The sequence below is a fragment of the Panulirus ornatus genome, chromosome 16 (genome assembly GCF_036320965.1).
Source record: "Panulirus ornatus isolate Po-2019 chromosome 16, ASM3632096v1, whole genome shotgun sequence".
Classification (NCBI taxonomy): Eukaryota; Metazoa; Arthropoda; class Malacostraca; order Decapoda; family Palinuridae; genus Panulirus; species Panulirus ornatus.
The window spans coordinates 1,313,996-1,335,083 of record NC_092239.1 but is presented as its reverse complement, the minus strand read 5'-3'; the positions used below and the strand labels follow the sequence as shown (position 1 = coordinate 1,335,083).

The window sequence follows — 21,088 nt, the reverse complement described above, 5'->3', positions numbered from 1 at the left end:
CTGAAAGATATCTTAGTGCTCGATAATGGCAAACATTTGTTACACAAACTTCTTCGTCAACCTTGAACCCACGTCACTTGCATCATTCTCAATGTCAGGTAAAAAAGACCATCTTCATTATACTCTTAACTCTACTGAACTACATCTTTACTACGCCCTTACCTTCACTACATCCTCATCATCACTACACCTTTACATTCATTACAAACTTATTTTCATTGCGTCTTTCTTATCTCTACCGCATCGTTATTTTCATCTTAACAATACTCTTATCTTCATTAAGCTGGTTATGATCATATACACCCATCTTCACTCCACTCTTATCTTCACAACACCCTCCTCTTCACTGCTAGGACCATCATCACTAAAACCCTATCACTACACTCGAGATGCCACTTACTGACCTGATCATTTAGGGTTCACTTTCCACACACACACACACACACACACACACACACACACACACAGATGTTTTTCTCCTTTCATATCAAAACATCATCGAAGAATGATATTAAATGTGACTTTCATCACATCAATATTTCTTGCTTACATAGAGTGGAATATAACAAATCTACATATGTATCAATAAACTACAGCTGAAGGTTGGGCACAAACAAACCTAAATCTAGTCATAATATACAGCAAGTTCTGAGCTCATGGTGTCTGGTCCAGTCAAGCAACGTATGAGGGAAGATATTTGAATTATTCTGTCATTATATATATATATATATATATATATATATATATATATATATATATATATATATATATATATATATATATTCATAGATGGTCTCAGGAACATTGTTAAGTTGGGCAGCGTGAGAAAACCCTTTTGAGAAGAAATATGGGTTCGGTATGAAAAAACAAACGTCAACCAGGAGCAAAAAGTATTGGAAGAAGATGTTCCTACGTGAGGGCCATTTGAATTTAGACTGAAAGTCTCCTTAAAGGTCCATAAGAACAGCCATGGTTACCTGCCATTGGTTGGATAGAGACGATGGGAGTTATACAGTATGTTTTTTCTTTGTTTATATCAAGGCGAAGGTTTTATTTCCAAATGTGTGCCCTTACTGAGGCCAATCCTTAGATGGCCCATAAAGAGAACTAAAGAAACAGAGAGAAAAGACAATTTTTTCTTGAAGGTGGAAATCTTTGGTTTGTAAAAGAATGCAATAGATTTTAAAGCCCAGTTATGCAAGGAAGACACAAACAGCATAACGTTCCGACCTCCGACTCCAAGTATTACAAGAAATGTGTGTTTTCTGAGCCATCCATGTTTGGGGAGCTGTGGACAGAGATTCATTCTGTGTTTGTTTTTATCTTTTATGTTTTGTCAACAGCTGCTGTATAGTGTTGTTCTGACATTCTTTAGGCTCCCCAACTCCAACATTTAGATCATAAGCTCCACAAAAGATGACATTCTTTTCATACAGCATTTCTTTATTCTGCTGAAAAACATCAGTATTACATGACTATATTGCCCACTAAGGAAGGAATTCTCATTTGTAAAGTAGCTCGTAAAAGCAACAGTATTTTAGGGTCAAATAATATCTAATTAAGAGACATATTCACCGCAGACTTTGTTATCCTTTTATCAGATCAGTAAAACTCTGACCTCGAATTCTTCCACAACGATAAATGTATTGAACAGAAACATTCAATAACTCCATTTTTCCTATAAACAATGATATTCAACAACCACATAAAGGCTGAAAATCTGTAGCATTTAGCAATGGAATATATCCTTTACGGCAGGAATAGCTATCAGTCAAACGCCTCTCAAATCCAGTAGCAATGAACAGATAGTCAACCATAACGGTAATAGAAAAGGTTTTCATCCCCTCTCTAAAGCAACAGTACTCAATAGCTGTCCTCCTCTTCATAAGCAGTGGATTGCGAAATACTTTATCATTTTTTAGCGCACAGATCTGACTAATCTAAAGTTTGAATCCCTCCTACATCAACAACAAACTTAAAAACTAAACATCTTGCCAAAAAGGAACAATATCCACGACGTAAATCCTTATTGAAATTGTATATATATATATATATATATATATATATATATATATATATATATATATATATATATATATATATATATATTATCCCTGGGGATAGGGGAGAAAGAATACTTCCCACGTATTCCCTCCGTGTCGTAGAAGGCGACTAAAAGGGGAGGGAGCGGGGGGCTGGAAATCCTCCCCTCTCATTATTATTTTTTTTTCCAAAAGAAGGAACAGAGAAGGGGGCCAAGTGAGGATATTCCCTCAAAGGCCCAGTTCTCTATTCTTAACGCTACCTCGCTAACGCGGGAAATGGCGAAGTTTGAATATATATATATATATATATATATATATATATATATATATATATATATATATATATATATATATACATATATATATAGGGTAAAGGGGAAGAGTGGTTTGGGAATGTCTTGGGAGTAAAGTCAGGGGTTAGTGAGAGGACAAGAGCAAGGGAAGGAGTAGCAGTAATCCTGAAACAGGAGTTGTGGGAGTATGTGATAGAATGTAAGAAAGTAAATTCTCGATTAATATGGGTAAAACTGAAAGTTGATGGAGAGAGATGGGTGATTATTGGTGCATATGCACCTGGGCATGAGAAGAAAGATCATGAGAGGCAAGTGTTTTGGGAGCAGCTGAATGAGTGTGTTAGCGGTTTTGATGCACGAGACCGGGTTATAGTGATGGGTGATTTGAATGCAAAGGTGAGTAATGTGGCAGTTGAGGGAATAATTGGTATACATGGGGTGTTCAGTGTTGTAAATGGAAATAGTGAAGAGCTTGTAGATTTATGTGCTGAAAAAGGACTGGTGATTGGGAATACCTGGTTTAAAAAGCGAGATATACATAAGTATACGTATGTAAGTAGGAGAGATGGCCAGAGAGCGTTATTGGATTACGTGTTAATTGACAGGCACGCGAAAGAGAGACTTTTGGATGTTAATGTGCTGAGAGGTGCAACTGGAGGGATGTCTGATCATTATCTTGTGGAGGCTAAGGTGAAGATTTGTATGGGTTTTCAGAAAAGAAGAGTGAATGTTGGGGTGAAGAGGGTGGTGAGAGTAAGTGAGCTTGGGAAGGAGACTTGTGTGAGGGAGTACCAGGAGAGACTGAGTACAGAATGGAAAAAGGTGAGAACAATGGAAGTAAGGGGAGTGGGGGAGGAATGGGATGTATTTAGGGAATCAGTGATGGATTGCGCAAAAGGTGCTTGTGGCATGAGAGGAGTGGGAGGTGGGTTGATTAGAAAGGGTAGTGAGTGGTGGGATGAAGTAAGATTATTAGTGAAAGAGAAGAGAGAGGCATTTGGACGATTTTTGCAGGGAAAAAATGAAATTGAGTGGGAGACGTATAAAAGAAAGAGACAGGAGGTCAAGAGAAAGGTGCAAGAGGTGAAAAAAAGGGCAAATGAGAGTTGGGGTGAGAGAGTATCATTAAATTTTAGGGAGAATAAAAATATGTTCTGGAAGGAGGTAAATAAAGTGCGTAAGACAAGGGAGCAAATGGGAACTTCAGTGAAGGGCGCAAATGGGGAGGTGATAACAAGTAGTGGTGATGTGAGAAGGAGATGGAGTGAGTATTTTGAAGGTTTGTTGAATGTGTTTGATGATAGAGTGGCAGATATAGGGTGTTTTGGTCGAGGTGGTGTGCAAAGTGCGAGGGTTAGGGAAAATGAGTTGGTAAACAGAGAAGAGGTAGTAAAAGCTTTGCGGAAGATGAAAGCCGGCAAGGCAGCAGGTTTGGATGGTATTGCAGTGGAATTTATTAAAAAAGGGGGTGACTGTATTGTTGACTGGTTGGTAAGGTTATTTAATGTATGTATGACTCATGGTGAGGTGCCTGAGGATTGGCGGAATGCGTGCATAGTGCCATTGTACAAAGGCAAAGGGGATAAGAGTGAGTGCTCAAATTACAGAGGTATAAGTTTGTTGAGTATTCCTGGCAAATTATATGGGAGGGTATTGATTGAGAGGGTGAAGGCATGTACAGAGCATCAGATTGGGGAAGAGCAGTGTGGTTTCAGAAGTGGTAGAGGATGTGTGGATCAGGTGTTTGCTTTGAAGAATGTATGTGAGAAATACTTAGAAAAGCAAATGGATTTGTATGTAGCATTTATGGATCTGGAGAAGGCATATGATAGAGTTGATAGAGATGCTCTGTGGAAGGTATTAAGAATATATGGTGTGGGAGGCAAGTTGTTAGAAGCAGTGAAAAGTTTTTATCGAGGATGTAAGGCATGTGTACGTGTAGGAAGAGAGGAAAGTGATTGGTTCTCAGTGAATGTAGGTTTGCGGCAGGGGTGTGTGATGTCTCCATGGTTGTTTAATTTGTTTATGGATGGGGTTGTTAGGGAGGTGAATGCAAGAGTTTTGGAAAGAGGGGCAAGTATGAAGTCTGTTGGGGATGAGAGAGCTTGGGAAGTGAGTCAGTTGTTGTTCGCTGATGATACAGCGCTGGTGGCTGATTCATGTGAGAAACTGCAGAAGCTGGTGACTGAGTTTGGTAAAGTGTGTGAAAGAAGAAAGTTAAGAGTAAATGTGAATAAGAGCAAGGTTATTAGGTACAGTAGGGTTGAGGGTCAATTCAATTGGGAGGTGAGTTTGAACGGAGAAAAACTGGAGGAAGTGAAGTGTTTTAGATATCTGGGAGTGGATCTGGCAGCGGATGGAACCATGGAAGCGGAAGTGGATCATAGGGTGGGGGAGGGGGCGAAAATTCTGGGGGCCTTGAAGAATGTGTGGAAGTCGAGAACATTATCTCGGAAAGCAAAAATGGGTATGTTTGAAGGAATAGTGGTTCCAACAATGTTGTATGGTTGCGAGGCGTGGACTATGGATAGAGTTGTGCGCAGGAGGATGGATGTGCTGGAAAAGAGATGTTTGAGGACAATGTGTGGTGTGAGGTGGTTTGATCGAGTAAGTAACGTAAGGGTAAGAGAGATGTGTGGAAATAAAAAGAGCGTGGTTGAGAGAGCAGAAGAGGGTGTTTTGAAATGGTTTGGTCACATGGAGAGAATGAGTGAGGAAAGATTGACCAAGAGGATATATGTGTCGGAGGTGGAGGGAACGAGGAGAAGAGGGAGACCAAATTGGAGGTGGAAAGATGGAGTGAAAAAGATTTTGTGTGATCGGGGCCTGAACATGCAGGAGGGTGAAAGGAGGGCAAAGAATAGAGTGAATTGGAGCGATGTGGTATACCGGGGTTGACGTGCTGTCAGTGGATTGAATCAAGGCATGTGTATGGGGGTGGGTTGGGCCATTTCTTTCGTCTGTTTCCTTGCGCTACCTCGCAAACGCGGGAGACAGCGACAAAGCAAAAAAAAAAAAAAAAAAAAAAAATATATACATATCTGTGTATGTATATGTATGTAAACGTTGAAATGTATATGTGCGTGTGTGGGCGTGTATGTATATATACATGTGTATGTGGGTGGGTTGGGCCATTCTTTCGTCTGTTTCTTTGCAAACGCGGGAGAAAGCAACAAAATATGATAAAAAATGATATATATATATATATATATATATATATATATATATATATATATATATATATATATATATATATATATATATATGCATAGCTAATATACTCCTCACATGCCGTAGAAATCTGAAAGAAAATCTTGTTTTAAAGCAGCAGTAAAGAGGGAATGAATCCTCTCCCAGTCACTCGCTGATACCTTCCCTCACAGCACCAGAAGTAAACAGCTAAATCGTCCCAGTGCTCACACCCTGGAAATATTCGTCGAGGCTGCAAGCGCCCTTGATGCTTTCCTACACACACTCTTTCGGCTCCTAGGCACAACCTAGTAAAGCTCGGCAGGTTTGTATACTATATATCAAACAGAAGCGAGAGAGGTAACGGCTGCCACGAACCGATGTGTTCTCTTTCGCTATGTGGCAGTACGGCGGTGGGGTCTTGCTATATCAGAATTTGTTGCTGGGCTGTCGAGTGAGTGGTCTCGGGTATTGTAATTCACAGATGTGTTTTCTCCCGATAGTGAAGAGCGAAAGGGAGAGGGAGAGAATAGGGTGGGAGGGAGGTAGGAGAGTTAGCAGTAGCGAAGAGGCACGTCGATGTGGGAGGAGGAGGAGGAGGAGGAGGAGGAGAGTAGGTAATCATTCTGGTACAATGGTGTTGGATGTGTCGAAATGAAACGTCATCAACAAAAGAACTTTTCAACATGGTTAAGTTCTCTCTGACTTTCTCATAATTTATATTATGTGCAATACTTATAATGATTTGCAATACTTATAAGGATTTAAGACATGTCTTACAAAATTTCCTAAGACTGATACGATTTACTCTCGCTAATATGATTTGTGATACCTCATACATTTGCTATATCCAGCATAGTCTGCCGTATCTAACCCAGTTTGCTACACCTACCACACTTTCGATTGATACTTTGTTGTAAGAAATTACTTGCAGATGTTTCAGGATGATGGCTACCAAAGCCTGTGTAATGCTGACGGTTTCTGGTATTTCTGTTTATGTTAAACTTAAGTAAGAACATGAGACTCTGTTTTATGAGGTCCACAGACAAAGGCTGTTATTTAGGTCGGCTCGAGGTTGTTTCCCGTGACGTATGAGGCAGGACGTAATAAAGAGAACAAAGGAGATGCGAACTGGGGAGAGCCAAGTGTTGTGGCCCACACCAGCGGCTCATTATGTGGCCACACTGTGGCGTCGTTACGGTGTAGGCATGACCTAAGTTGAGCCTGGCCACAATGTGAGCCTGGCAACAGTGAGAATCTGGCCACAGTATGATCCTGGCCACAATGTGATCCTGGCCACAGTATGATCCTGGCCACAGTATGATCCTGGCCACAGTGTGATCCTGGCCACAGTGTGATCCTGGCCACAGTGTGATCCTGGCCACAGTATGATCCTGGCCACAGTGTGATCCTGGCCACAGTATGATCCTGGCCACAGTATGATCCTGGCCACAGTATGATCCTGGCCACAATGTGATCCTGGCCACAATATGATCCTGGCCACAGTATGATCCTGGCCACAATGTGATCCTGGCCACAGTATGATCCTGGCCACAGTATGATCCTGGCCACAATGTGATCCTGGCCACAGTATGATCCTGGCCATGAACCAAACCTGGTGATTGCTCTGGGTGCTTTTTCTCTCTGTAGTTTGCAGTTTTATTGTGCTTGCTTTTGACAGGGTGGATGAGTCATAGTCAAGGGTGAAGCTAATGAGTTGTTTGTATTGAATAATATGGAATTTCTTGCCAGAAGCTGATGCCAGTAAGTTTAATTTGCTTATAGCCATTGTGTTGTGATGTGCGGGGTTAAAGGCATGTGCGGGCTGTTTGTGGCCCAGGGTATAGCTAGTATTTCCAGAGTGGGAATAAGTAATGATTCAAGGTAATTCGACGGTGCAGGCTGGGCTCATATCTCTCGGGGTTTAAGAGTGTAAAGAATATTGCTGTGAGGACGCAGGAGTGAGAGTTTGAGGTAAACTGTTGTTACTTCGTGTTGTACTGCTGCAGTTTTCGTTGTTGCTTGTGTAGTGTCCAAGTGGTGTTGTGTGACTATGGGGTTATATGCATATGAGAGAGAGAGAGAGAGAGAGAGAGAGAGAGAGAGAGAGAGAGAGAGAGAGAGGTCATGTAGGAAGAGACTACAGAGGGTTGGAGAAAGAACTGTTCCCTAGAGAACTTCTCTGTCAAGCTTGAGAACTTTGAAAGTGAAGTTTTTCGTTGAGGAAAATTATTCTGTTCTTAATGGAGACTTCCAGGAGTCAGATGGAGAAAAACAATATACAGTAAAATATTTTTTGAATGACCTGGTTAGATGATACTCTCAATTTCCACGGATCAAAATGAGACATGCAAAATAAACGTACAAAATAACAATTGTTGATGTATAATGACTAACGATGTATAAAAGTAAATATAATTTTTCACTGGATTTATCTTTACGATTAACTAGAGGTGAACGATATTTAGAAAATTGGCTTCGAGTTACCCATATTCAGAACCAAAACTTTAAACTTCGCTCATTAACTTTTCTATGAAGTCTTCACATTTAATAATTCAGGAAACGCTGATAATTTCTGGTATATATCATAAAAGTTTTCCAGTTCTGGTCGCCCTTCCTCAACTCTGGCTGTATTCCTTCCTGTTCTCCCACTGGGACCCCATATCCCGCGACCTTTCCCTTCATCTCAAGAGGTCAGCGTTTCTTGCTTTACGGACGCCCTCACATTCCCTGACCGACTTCCTGAGTCTCCCTTTCTCACAGACCCCCTACTTCATCCTTCATAAACTCTTCGCCTTGTTATGAGAGCACTTCAGGCTCCTTCCTTCACAAGGGCCCTCCTCCACTAGTGTTTGAACTTTTCACGTGAGGGCACCTCTCTCTCTCTCTCTCTCTCTCTATCCTCTAGCCAGCCACGTACAATTCTATGCTACCTTCTCCCTTCCTTCCCGCAGCTTACAGAAAAAATTTTACACTTACTCCACAAACACCCTTCCGGTCTCTTTTGTATAAATCGTATGATCGAGGACACAAGCTACAGCTTTCTGTCAGATACACCGGTCACAGTCTTTTGTTTCCCGTCAAGAAACCCGTTACTGTCCTTCAGAATTGGTGTCCCACGTTCACCGTCCCGTATGAACAAATCCTACGCATTACTGAATGTTTATTAGCATCTGAAAGTAATAAAACATATGTGCTTTGCTTTTCTAAACGTACAGAAGTCCCCAAGCATGCTTGTACAAAAGCAGCAACTGCCTCCGTAAGTGGTAACTAAAGGCAGATTGGGCCAGAGCAGCGTGGAGGGTCATATATAGTTCCCAACACAACTGCTGCTCACTCACGACTAACCTGAGTGATGGCCACTCAAGGGGTGGAGCCAGTCCGTTCGGTGACGTCATGCTGGGGGAGGATCTTGTGGCGAGGGCCAATGGCACGCCTACTTTCATACGGCCGACAGCCACGTGACTTGCTGCTGCCGGGAGGGACAAGTTTGTGAATGTGTCGTACAGAAAAATGAAAAAAAAAAATACGCAAAATCGAAGGTGGAATCCGGAATTTCCACAGGTGCGTGGCAACTTGACCATGTCCGAATATTGCGTCAAAGGTGCCTTCAAAGAGACTGCTCTAAACATGGTTGGTGGGACAATAGTAAATAAAGACTACATGTATATACAGGACATTACAAAAATAATGTCAAACTGATACACTTCTCGGATCCTGTGTGTGACGTAGGTCAGATCAAGCTAACCTCTCCAGGCTTTTATATATTGAGTGTTTATGGTAAAGTCACTAACACTATCTATGAATGAAAAACAACGTATGTAAATCAGTAATGGACATGAACTAAATAATCTAAGATGATTCTAGAATCAATTTCAGTTCTAATAATAACTTGACCATTAAATACTAGAGCTTGATGTGTCTTCACTACAGATTACACCCTGAGTGATAAAACTTCTACTGTTTTCTGACACCTGTGTCTGTTACAGCATAAGGATATGTGTGTGTGTGTGTGTGTGTGTGTGTGTGTGTGTGTGTGTGTGTGTGTGTGTCACGAAGCTGAAAAACTGATCTATGTCAACAACATCCTGGTTTCTGTAGGAATTCTAAGGCAGTTATCATATGTTCCTTTATCTTCCTCTCTCGCAGTGTGAGCAGGTTGAGGACTTCCTCGCTCGTGGTCAGTTTCACTCTTGTTATCATTCGTTACATCTTCCCCAGCGGGTCTGTGTGTTTCCACGAGTGAGGAGACCATTTGATGATGTAGATTCTGGATTGGGTCAAATGAAATATGTATACTTATGAGAAACATTCAGGTACAACTAAGTTTCTTTAGCCAAGTTGTACATGTGGGTGAAATAAATACTGTAAAATATCATTGGTCCAAACACCCCCTTAACGAACCTGCTTTGTTACCTATGCCTATTTCGAAAAGACGCCCCCCCCCCCCATGGGGGTTCTCTGCTCTCACCTTAGTGTGTTTCAGTAGTGCTCCATAAGCACCAGGCTGGAAATTCAGCTTCTTTAGCACACTCGTGTAAGTGATCGTACGTAAGGCCTCCTAATGCTCTATGAAGGCATGACCGACTCCTCCTTCCCTGCTTGCAAGCTCTCTCTCAGTACCTCATGTAAGACTAAGATTGGTCGTGCACGATTTCATCTCACTGAATGTCTCCTGTGCTTCACTTGTTGTCTGCATTCCTCACAAACCTCAAGGCTTCCATACGTTTCTAGGTAATATTGCGGTAACCAGCAGACCATGTTTGTTAGTGATAAAGACCATCAGTTCAGGACAGCTTCACATTCCTTCAAGACTGGTTCTCGAGCCGCTCTCTGCCATTTCGGAAATAAACCATCAACCTCGAGCAAGACCTTCAGCATTTCCAGCGACCCAACTACACCTTCTGAGATTCCATCTGGCCTGAGCCGCCCGTGGGTCAAGCTCCCATGTGAACCTGACTGTGTCCTGATATGTCAGTTTTTTTTTCTTTTCATGGAATTATCCTGCCAGTCCCTCTCTCACTGGAAGCGCTGGAAGTTTTCAGTCTTCTACCACAAATATACTTTCAAACTTTCCTTTCAACTCTTCTTATATGTCGTCATCTATGTCAATATCTACTCCTACCGAGTTCTTACTCTAACTGTTTGATCCTTCGTAGATATTTTTCGTCTTACAAGTTTATCAAATAGTTTAGAGCGATCCCACAATTTAACAAATATTTCTTTAGAGAGACAGACAGAGAGAGAGAGAGAGAGAGAGAGAGAGAGAGAGAGAGAGAGAGAGAGAGAGAGAGAGAGAGAGAGTCCTCAGATTACTTATAGCGTCATCAGACATGGTAACTCAGTCCATCAGTCTCCACTTGTAAACATCTTATTCTATTCAATAACAAAAACTTTCAACGTAAATTTCCTGCAGGATCCCTCCATGGCTCCTCTACCTCCTCCATCATCACGAGGAATGAGGGTGGAAATAGCCACTTGAACTTAATTACTTAATTATCATATCTCACGGTAGAATCCTCTAAAGAAGGAAGTAATGAGAATGATGCATATTACTAATTACAATAATTAGTATCTTGCTCGTCTAAGCGAGGAAAGCGACCACGCTTGCTCCACTCCTTCGCGCGGTTTTAATTAAGCGAGGCGCTAATTCAAGACACTGCTGGCTCTTTGCGAGCCTGGCTGATTGGGTGTTTGAATGACTGAAAGACTGAAAGGCTATTGGTTATAATGGCTACGTATACCTTTCTTTCATAAATCTTTTTTTTCCTCTCTGTGACTGAAGTACAAATGGATCAGCTTATCAAGTAACAGAACTGGATAATACTGTAGCTTAACTATAGACGGACTGTATTACCAGGGCGAGTGGCTGTTTGCCCGAGTCTCTGATTGGATGAGTTCTCTGCTACAGTAATAGAGGTTTGGATGCTCTACTGACTGAGTGGTTCAGGGTTTTGATTCCATTCTCAGAGATTCGAAGATTAGTCTTCTGTATGGTGATACTCTTATCTTTCAACTTGTGTGAATGTCAACTATTGATTTGTTGGCCTAACGACTAGAGTCATTAGCCTGCTTAGCAGAAGTAGCTCACTAGACGTCTCGCTAAGTATTAGCAAGATGGCCGGAAGACTACCTGGCCGAGTGCGTACCGTGCAAGTGAAGCAGGTAATCAGACAGATTCTGTCGTTAAAAGGGAGTAGCTATTAGCCTGAGTGTCTCGGGATGCTCTCAGTTAAAGCTGAGCTCAAGGGATTTACTCGTGTGGGCAGCTGGAGCAGGACTGTGGCTATATAAGGATAATTAACATCCGGTCTACACTGCTAATTACGTCCAAACCTTTACTGAAGTATCGTCCATGATAGAACGGAGTGTTCACACTACACCAGCCGTGAGCAAACAAGAAAACAACATTAACGACTCACTGTCCAGGAATTCTGTTGTTGAATCTAATCAAAAATTTTTCTCTTATCAACGTAGCGGCAAAGAAGAAAAAAAATATGATTGAAGTCTTAGATATACATCCAGTAATGACCTCCGTTTCCAAAAAGGAAGACTGAGATGAACGTGGCCAGGGAAACCTTGTGATGAAAAAACTCGTTTTAAGGCAATCAAGTTCTGGGATGAGCAAGATGAAGTTCTGACTTGTTTTTGGTTTTCTCAGTAATTCTGAAGCAGTGAAGCTTCATTATATTTAGCTATTTAGGCCTGACTGAATACGTTTAATTAGTGGACTCCAGGTTCAGGCTTCGCTTCAATATAATTTTCGAGAGTGACACTCAGTGTAATGTTTCTCATTACGGCATTACTTTTAGATTTCATTAATTCAAAATAACTAATTGGAAATGTTGTGGTTGTTGACTTATAGCAAAGAAGTGTAGATGATGCACATGTGACACCATAAAAGAGAAGGCTGGGGGTGGGGGTGGGGGGAGACTTGATAAAATAGGAAACAAATACGAAGCTGGATAATCATGAGAAGATAATGATGATGAAAATAAGAAAAAATAATACCACAGAAAGTTGGAAACATTTAAAGCTTAAGAATAATCCTTAACACAGCTGGCGTTATATCTCTCTTTTGCTGAACAAGTACTAGACACGATAAAGATGACATAAAATGAAGGACGACGTGACTTGTCGCAAGAGCGCACATATTCACGAGCGTATGATTACAACGTTACGTGCGCGCGCACACACACACACACACACACACTTAAACAAAGAGACATACACACATTCTACCCCACTGTAAGAAGAGATCAGATTCGTTATCTATTCAGGACGCCAGTGTAGTGTGAGGCTGAAGTACAGAGAGAACCACGACCCCTTCTGTGTACATAGGTCTTGGCCAAAAGTACAGCATCAACAATGATCCTGAAGCTAAGACTGAGTGTGATATAGAACCAGCTACAGTGTTTCATTTTGTTAATCCTTTATAATGTGGCCAGGTTGTGTTCTTGCAATCCTTATCTTGTACTAAAAGGTAAAACTAAGTTCTAAAATCGCCAATGTGCTTCAGATGTGGTGCTTTACATAAAGTTAATAATAATGTATATAGATATTAGATGATAGAACTTTAAACCGATGATCATGTTTGACTTAACAACTAAAAGAGTGAATATCAAGTAAACTCGCTGAGCATCGTTATTGATTTTACTGCCATACGCAGTCAGGGATAGCGCAGTGTATGTGTTGAAATAACGACTAATGTCAATATTTATTCTAAGTTTACAAGACTGTAGCTAACTTATCAAATTCAAGTGAAAATTTCCCAATAATCAATATAGCGGTTAACAACCCATCATTACCAGATTGGCTGGATATGACGGGGGCACAGGCCATACACCTTTAAATCACATGCGCTTTGTGAATCAGCTGTTTCGTGTGATCGGGGAGCCCCTGACGTGTATTACTATCGGGACATCAATCAGGGCCTCGCGATGAGCTTGTGAAATAGAATATTCAACGACTTCATTTAGGGATTTGCTGACAAGCTAATCCCAGTAAAATGGTCGTGGGATTTATTCTAGGAGCCATAGACAGAGAGAGGGGGTAAATCTACGTTTAATCTCTCTAATCTCTCATTTAAAAGTCTGAGTAGTAAAGTGTGTTATGGTGGTTGTCATTACGTAAGTAAGTGTTGTCTAAGATGATAAGTGTGATTGGAGTCATTCCTCAGGGTGTCTGTTTAGATGGGAAATCAGGATGACTAATTCCTACTTGATCTGATGGCTTTAATAAAGAGGAGGATCAGATCACTGGATCATACTGGTCATCAAGGCACTTGAATTTTTGAGCAAAATATGAAACATATCAAGCAGGCAAAGAAATGTTCTTTACAAAATAACAGTTAAATACCTCACTAAACAATTAAAGATCTCTTTGAATTATTCATTAGAACATCTTATATGAAAGGTGAACAGTCAAGCTCTATCGTCAACCACACATACAGACTTTTTGTTATCGAGATATATAATTTCATCTGGACAAACCAAATTCTTCATCATTCCAAAAATGTGAGCAACTTACCAACTGGAGAACCAAAATGTTCCACCAAACAAACAACCTCAGTGACTTATTGATTCGATAATCAGACGATGTAAATCAAATGAACAATCGGGATATAACACTAAAAAGAAAATGACATGATTTATTGATTACAATAATCACATCATCTCATCAACCGGCCGGCCGGTCGGATCACATCATCTACTGGGTAACCAGATCAGATCATGAGCCACGTCGTCATCAAGGCCTCCAGACAGCGGGACACCTGAGGCACATTATTAAATATCAGGAGGTCTCGCCTCAGCCCGGGTACCCGCGGGCCGATGACCTATCAGGACCCATCAGCCTACCAGGGACCAGCCGCTTTGAAGGTCTTCTCCTCTCAAAGGGTCGATGAAGGGAAGATTAATCGACAGTCAGAAGCCAATCAACAATTCATTCCCTGGAAACCTCGACAATCAGAGCGATCTACTGCCAGCCGTCGATAGGGCTGGCAATATAGTCATCAGTGTTGTCAACACTCATTATCGTTCAACAAAAGCGTCAGACACAAAGTGACGTCAGCGTCGCACGTGAGGTGGAGCACTGGCGGTGGTGCTCGACCACTCATCCCTCAGCGGTCCTGCCATGGGATGTCTTTAGGATGTTGACAGAACCCTTTACACGGACAGCAGGTGGAGGGAGAGAGTTACATCATGGTTGTCTCACAGGAGGTAGAATAATACAATAACACGATGCTTTCAAAGCGGGAGGCACGTTAAAGTGAGGCATAAGGAAAAAAGAGAAAAGGTGGGCAGTGTGTGAAGGAGATTACACGTTGGAAAGAGAGAGTGGGAGGAGCGCACCTACAGGGGTATGAAAATAGAATATAAAGGTGAAAAATGTAACACTTGTTGACTGCAGTACAGATGGGAATTAAAGATAACCTGTGAGACCTGAAGTACTCTTACAACATACAACGCAACACCAAGAGCGTCAGGAATGTATAGCAACATGAATACGAGAGAGGCTCTGCCGGGCTGGCCAGCGGCGACATGGAACAACACTGACGAACTTGTGGTGAAGAAAACTGACTGGTGAATGTACTGCATACACGATCCTAGTGAAGATGTTACACAGGCTGTCCTGGTGACGGTTGAGGAGAGACAGCCGAGATTGTCACGTAAGAATAACATATTGTTGAACGAACAAGAAAATCATTCCTGGAAGCTGAAAAAAGGAAGGCATTGGCTGAATAACATGAACAAGAACAACAACAAAACAACAACAACAACAACAACAAAATTCACGGAAGATCTTAATAGGTAAAAAAACTACAAATGAACCTGAGACGAATATTCATTCATGAAATTTCAGCAAGAATGATATAAACAAAAACCTCAAAGACAGTAATCTGGTAACCAGACGGGGAAAATATATTGTGGTGGAAGTACGAAATAACACTAGTGAAGGTAAGAGAATAAACCAAAATTCTTCCCCGTGATATCAAGGCGAGACAATACCGAACACTTGTGATAAGGAACGAATGAGCCGAACGTGACGTGAGCATCAGCCAAGTAAACAAATGAGCAGGATGAACACATACACCAAGAGATTTGCGATGAGTCGAAGTTAACCTAAAGCGAATCATGGCAGATTAAAGTGAAGATCACGCGATGATGATCCTATACGAAACACCAGACAAGCCATCACCGCCTACGTTCACACCATAGATATTTGGAACGTTTCTTTACTTAAGAGAAAGAAATATATCACTCATGATACTGAATATTGTTATCAAAATATATCACTCATAATACTGAATATTGTTATCAAAATATATCACTCATGATACTGAATATTGTTATCAAAATATATCACTCATGATACTGAATATTGTTATCAAAATAGTTTATATATTTCCTCTCAACGTACTACAGGAAGATCTAGGTCGGCTCAAGAAAACGCTTCATGAATCATAACAAACAGAACGAATCACATCACAAACTGTAGAAATCTCGACCGTATCTAATTATCTAATATATACAGACAACGTAAGACAATGATTTGTAAATACTAGAGAGTTGATCTGGGAAACTTGGTGTGAGCTGAGTATACTGAACAGCGTCCTCGAAACTTGACCCAACATGCTAAAGCTGTTAAATCCAGACCGAACTTTAGGTAATGAGACCCCGAATAACTCCCAAGTCTAGCTCGTGAGGAGTTAGCACAGATATGAACACTTGATCCGGAAATTGATAAAACTAGGGAAGTGATGGACGTTATGTAGCAGCTTATGTAAGGAGGCAGTAGTTATTACACGTATGTTTCTTACCTTTTGAGAGACATCCACGCAGCAGATCAGCTAGGCGAGGAGGGGTCCTGTGTGAAGCATCTCCCGACCAGTGATCGACACTGCTCCTAGAAGCACTGCAACGTCAGCGGCTGTGACCACTAGCCATTTTGAAGCAGGTGAAACCTCAGTTGAAGCTTCACATCCGGGGGTTGAAGTGTTATGCTAATCCACTTTACATCACTATTCCTACGGTAACCAGACGAGGCGCTGAGGTTGATGGCAAAAATGCTTCATTTTCATGGGCTTAAATTTCCTCAAAGAATAACTAACAATTATAGTACGGTTCACGCTGATATATTTTCTACTCAAACGAGAACACCACAGAGCCGGTCCAGTAATCAAAAGGCTCATTAATCAAAGTCGCTTTCATCACCAGTGTATCACGTCCAGGAGGAATTAGAGAGAAGAGGTCGATTCTCGGAGGCGAGAGAGGGTGCGCGGGAAAGACTGACACACGACCTCCGTCCCCGATGGGTTCCAGGCCGCCACTGACTCGGGCAACACCGTTCCAGGAGCTTATGGTCAGCCAGTTGCCGGTGCGGCGTTTTAGCTACCATTAATCTGGAATTTTCTTGGTGATTATTTACATGAGATTATGTGGGCTTTCTACCCAGGAACGTTGCAGGTATGAAACTGCTGGGCAAGTAGGTCGTTAGACACATGAAGTTCGTCCATACCACTGTATATAGTGAGTGAACATCAGATAGTCTCTGATCGGCATCACCTACAATCACCAGTTATAAATAATCCTCCAAATTTACACTATCAAACAAACTCGATCCTTCGTCCCCAAGTCCTGGAAGACTTTAGTGGAAAAGATGTGTTGGTTCTGGGTGACACTTGTGGGCCGTCCCATCCTTCCTGGGTGAGCAGAGGCCAGAGTCCTGCTGCCCTGAGGTCATGCACCTGTGAGGAATTCCTGACTAGCGCTCCTGCGTCAGAGATGTAAAGATTTTTATTTCAATTCGCAAAAGAATGTTTATGTCTTCCCAATTTTATATCATGAGTCAGGGACCCTGGGTTCACTGTCAGGTGGATGCTGGTCAGTTCTTCATAGGTGCTCCCGGACTCTACCCGCAAGTAGGAACATTGAGAGCGAGAATCCATCTTCCTGTGACCTTCTCTGTCAAATTATATCTGCTTTAATGCTAAAGTTGGGCATGTCATTGTTTACACTACTAGAGGCGCTACTCAGCCTGTTTGTTATGTTCACTACTCTGTTTTCTTGCTTTAATCTTCTTGACTTGATAAATATCTAATCATAGAAACGTTGTTTCATCCCTGGGTGGGACTGCAATAACCTCGGAATAACTGAAATACGTCGTCACATGAAGCAGGTTCTGACTGCTGTTCCAACTGGTTTGAAATAACAAATGCGATCGAGTCACCTGTTGGTTCTTCCCTCTTCCATGATGGACAAATTTATAACCTATAACCTTCACTATAACCTTCACTATAACCTTCACTATAACCTTCACTATAACCTTCACTATAATTCAACTTTCTTAATTCTGGTACCATCTTTGCTGTCCTCCTCTTGACATTCTCTATCAATTAGGTCTTTGTGGGTCTTTAAAGGCAGTGAATAAACTTGATAAGAATATTCTAGTTCTTGTGTTGATAAGGATGTAAATACTTTCCTGGACATTTCCATATCAGCGTACTTGAATGTGATTATACTTAAGGAGTTCCTCTTCTGCAAGTCATCATGCGATTGATTCCGCCTATCTTTTCCAGTACTGTACAGACTACACTCAATAAAGAGTTTGGTCTCTGGCGCAGTTTCACTTCCTATTCAACGTTAAAGGAAAATCATGTAGTTACAACCTCGAAATGACAGATATTCGTTTCGCTTGTACATCAGGTAGTGAGTGATATCACTATGACGTTCTGAAAAGTAGCATGATTGTTGTATAGAGCACAACAGGACAGAGAACTAAGCTTTCCTCAAATACCCACTGAATCCAGAGCTATTGAATTTCACCAATAATTGTCAAACACGTTTGACACATTCACGGATCTATCAGTGTGTGAGAAACATCAAAATATGATACACAGTAGATTACTGGCATCATATCACAGAATCTTGCTACAGGTGGAATGTTATACCAGTATGCATATGATTTGATCTCCCAGCCTCATGATTATCATCTGTCCAATATATATATATATATATATATATATATATATATATATATATATATATATATATATATATATATATATTATATATATATATATATATATTCACATTAGTGTTCGGTTGCAGTCTCTAGTTGAGTGATTGCTTCCATTGTCAAAGAACCTCCTGCAGAGTAGAATAACTGAATCCATCACTTCGATGTAGCTGGATTCCTTCAGGGTTGTATCCTGTAAGAAATATGAGCGGCCCCAAGAGTGCCCCTTGAGGGACATCCCAGTTTACTGTTATCCAGTCTTGAGTAGAGACATTGTGCCTCTCCAATTAGGATCCTTCATTTTCGTCATTAGTTATGTATTCAGGGTTGCCACTTCGTGTTGCATGATTGTATGCCATTAAGCCTTTTAAATCGACTTTGTCCATTGATATTCCTCCTATCATATAGTTCCTGAAGGTACCATTATCAATCACGCGTCATGAGTCTTTAAGTCCTATAAGGAGTGCCAAACCTCCTCTGTTCTGCCTTTCATCTTTATAAGAAAGCGCCAGGAATGTATCCCATGACGCTAGCAAGACCCCACAGTCTCCGTCAGGCAAAGGAAAACAGTTAGTTTATGTGTGTGTTAACTCTTTGAAGAAGGAAGCCATGGAGAACGAACACTGGAGCATATCAGAAAAATTTATGGACGTGACTACACTGCTTGAACATTCTGGAAAGTTGAAAAATAATATAGATTTTTGTCAGCATGTTTCTGGTAAGGCATGAGAAACGGAGGACAGATTCGGAAGTGGCTTCGCGTGTGTCAGCGAAACACGGCCCGTGTCTGGAAGAAACACGGCCCGTATCAGGGAGAAACAAGGCCCGTGTCAGGGAGAAACATGGCCCGTGTCAGAGAGAAACACGGCCCGTGTCAGGGAGAAACACGGCCCATGTCAGGGAGAAACACGGCCCGTGTTAGGGAGAAACACGGCCCGTGTGTCAGGGAGAAACACGGGCCGTGTCAGGGAGAAACATGAAGTGTGTCACACCAGAGCCTGACTCCCAGCCTCCCTTCTCCCGCCCACTTGTAAACACGATAAAACCGTCACAGTGAAATACCGTCAATCATAAATTATCTTCCCCTCTGTGGTACTGACTAGCTCGCCATCCACCGCCAGCCTGGTGACACAGGCTGCTGGACACCTCTCTCTCTCTCTCTCTCTCTCTCTCTCTCTCTCTCTCTCTCTCTCTCTCTCTCTCTCTCGTTAGCTTGTACACGTGAGGTTCCTTGCGCAGGTGTAAACCCATCAACACAGTTCCAGATTAAAGTCGATCGTACAACATTTGAAAATCCTACTCCCAGTATAGTACAGTTACATACACGCATTACATGAACAATCCTGACATAATAGCATTATACGATTAATTGTTGGCTGTCGCTCTCTCCACCAATGAGCTGATGCGTCCTCTCTGTCGCATGTTCCTCCCACATGTGTATGACGTTATGATGAAAATACAGTAGTCACCCTAGAGACAGATACTGTTTACGTAGTTCTATGTGGCGCTCGATCCTGTAGGGATCTCATTCACGACTTTACTGAACAGAGGAAAACCTATTCCACTCCGCAAAGGTGATAACAATCGTTGTCTGAGTCCCAGCAAATTGTGGAACAGCAAGGAACTGAAGGTGAAGCAATATTGTCAAAAGATGTCATATCTCATCGGTCTGTATTGTAAAGGTCACGTGCACTGGTGTGTGCTGGAGCTGGTAGACTAATGTGACCAAAAAATGATCCCTTCTCTGCACTGTGTTAGACGTGCAGTCACTCGCACGCACTGAACACCAGTGCAAGCGATAAGTACTTTAGGTAAAGAAGAGTTTAGGCTCAGTACAGAATCATGTCTCCTGCGTATTGTGATTGCACCCTCTCTTGCACAGGTGAGACCGATGCGCAGGTTAGATCCTCTGACCTTTCAAGGTAACTGATCAAACATCAACACCTCGCGATCGCTCACTCCTAATACAGAAGTTAACCATAGAAGTGATCTCTTCTGCATACATCAGTCGGATTCTCATGACTGCAGAGAAGCTGTTGGATCAGGATGAGGGAGGTCAGTGTTGAGTTACTATGTCAAGGACAAATAGGCTTGTGGCTCAGTACCAGAGAAGAGGTTGCTTGATCAAGACTTGGAGAGAGACTACTGGATCAAGGAGAGGGAGGAGACTGCTGGACTAAAGAGAGAGAAGAGGCTTTAGGAACCAGGGCAAGGAAAGCATCCTTGCATGCAGAAAAGTAGAGGATCCGCAAGAAGATAGAAATGGAGAAAAAAAAAGACAACAAATATGAAAGAAGAAGATAACAAGAGAAACTTATGAAAAGAATATGAGAAACAGCGTCCTGCACTGCGACCCAGCAACCCAGGTCTTCGGTCCAGTATTCGAAACAGAAAACATCTTGCTACATTGTGGATGAAAGGAAAACAATGTATCGATGATGGAGTATCGACTGTTTCTACATTGTAATCAACGTCTGAAAAATTGTATTAAAAAAAAAAATCATACACTACACACTAGTCAAGAGAAAGTATAATCTCTAA

The 21,088-nt window shown here is 41.6% G+C and overlaps 1 protein-coding gene across 3 annotated transcripts in view; it reads right to left on the bottom strand.

The window, feature by feature from the left end:
* Positions 1 to 16,851, bottom strand: part of LOC139754008 (uncharacterized) — a 30,162-nt gene extending 13,311 nt beyond the window's left edge. The window contains exons 1-2 of one of the 3 annotated variants that reach the window (XM_071670971.1): positions 16,350 to 16,851; positions 8,876 to 8,999 (exon numbers count right to left, since the gene is read on the bottom strand). The gene's annotated coding sequence lies outside the window, so the exon portion shown is untranslated. The remainder of the gene's footprint in view (positions 1 to 8,875; positions 9,000 to 16,349) is intronic. The other 2 variants (XM_071670972.1, XM_071670970.1) reach the window with 2 other exon arrangements.
* Positions 16,852 to 21,088: the final 4,237 nt, after the last annotated feature.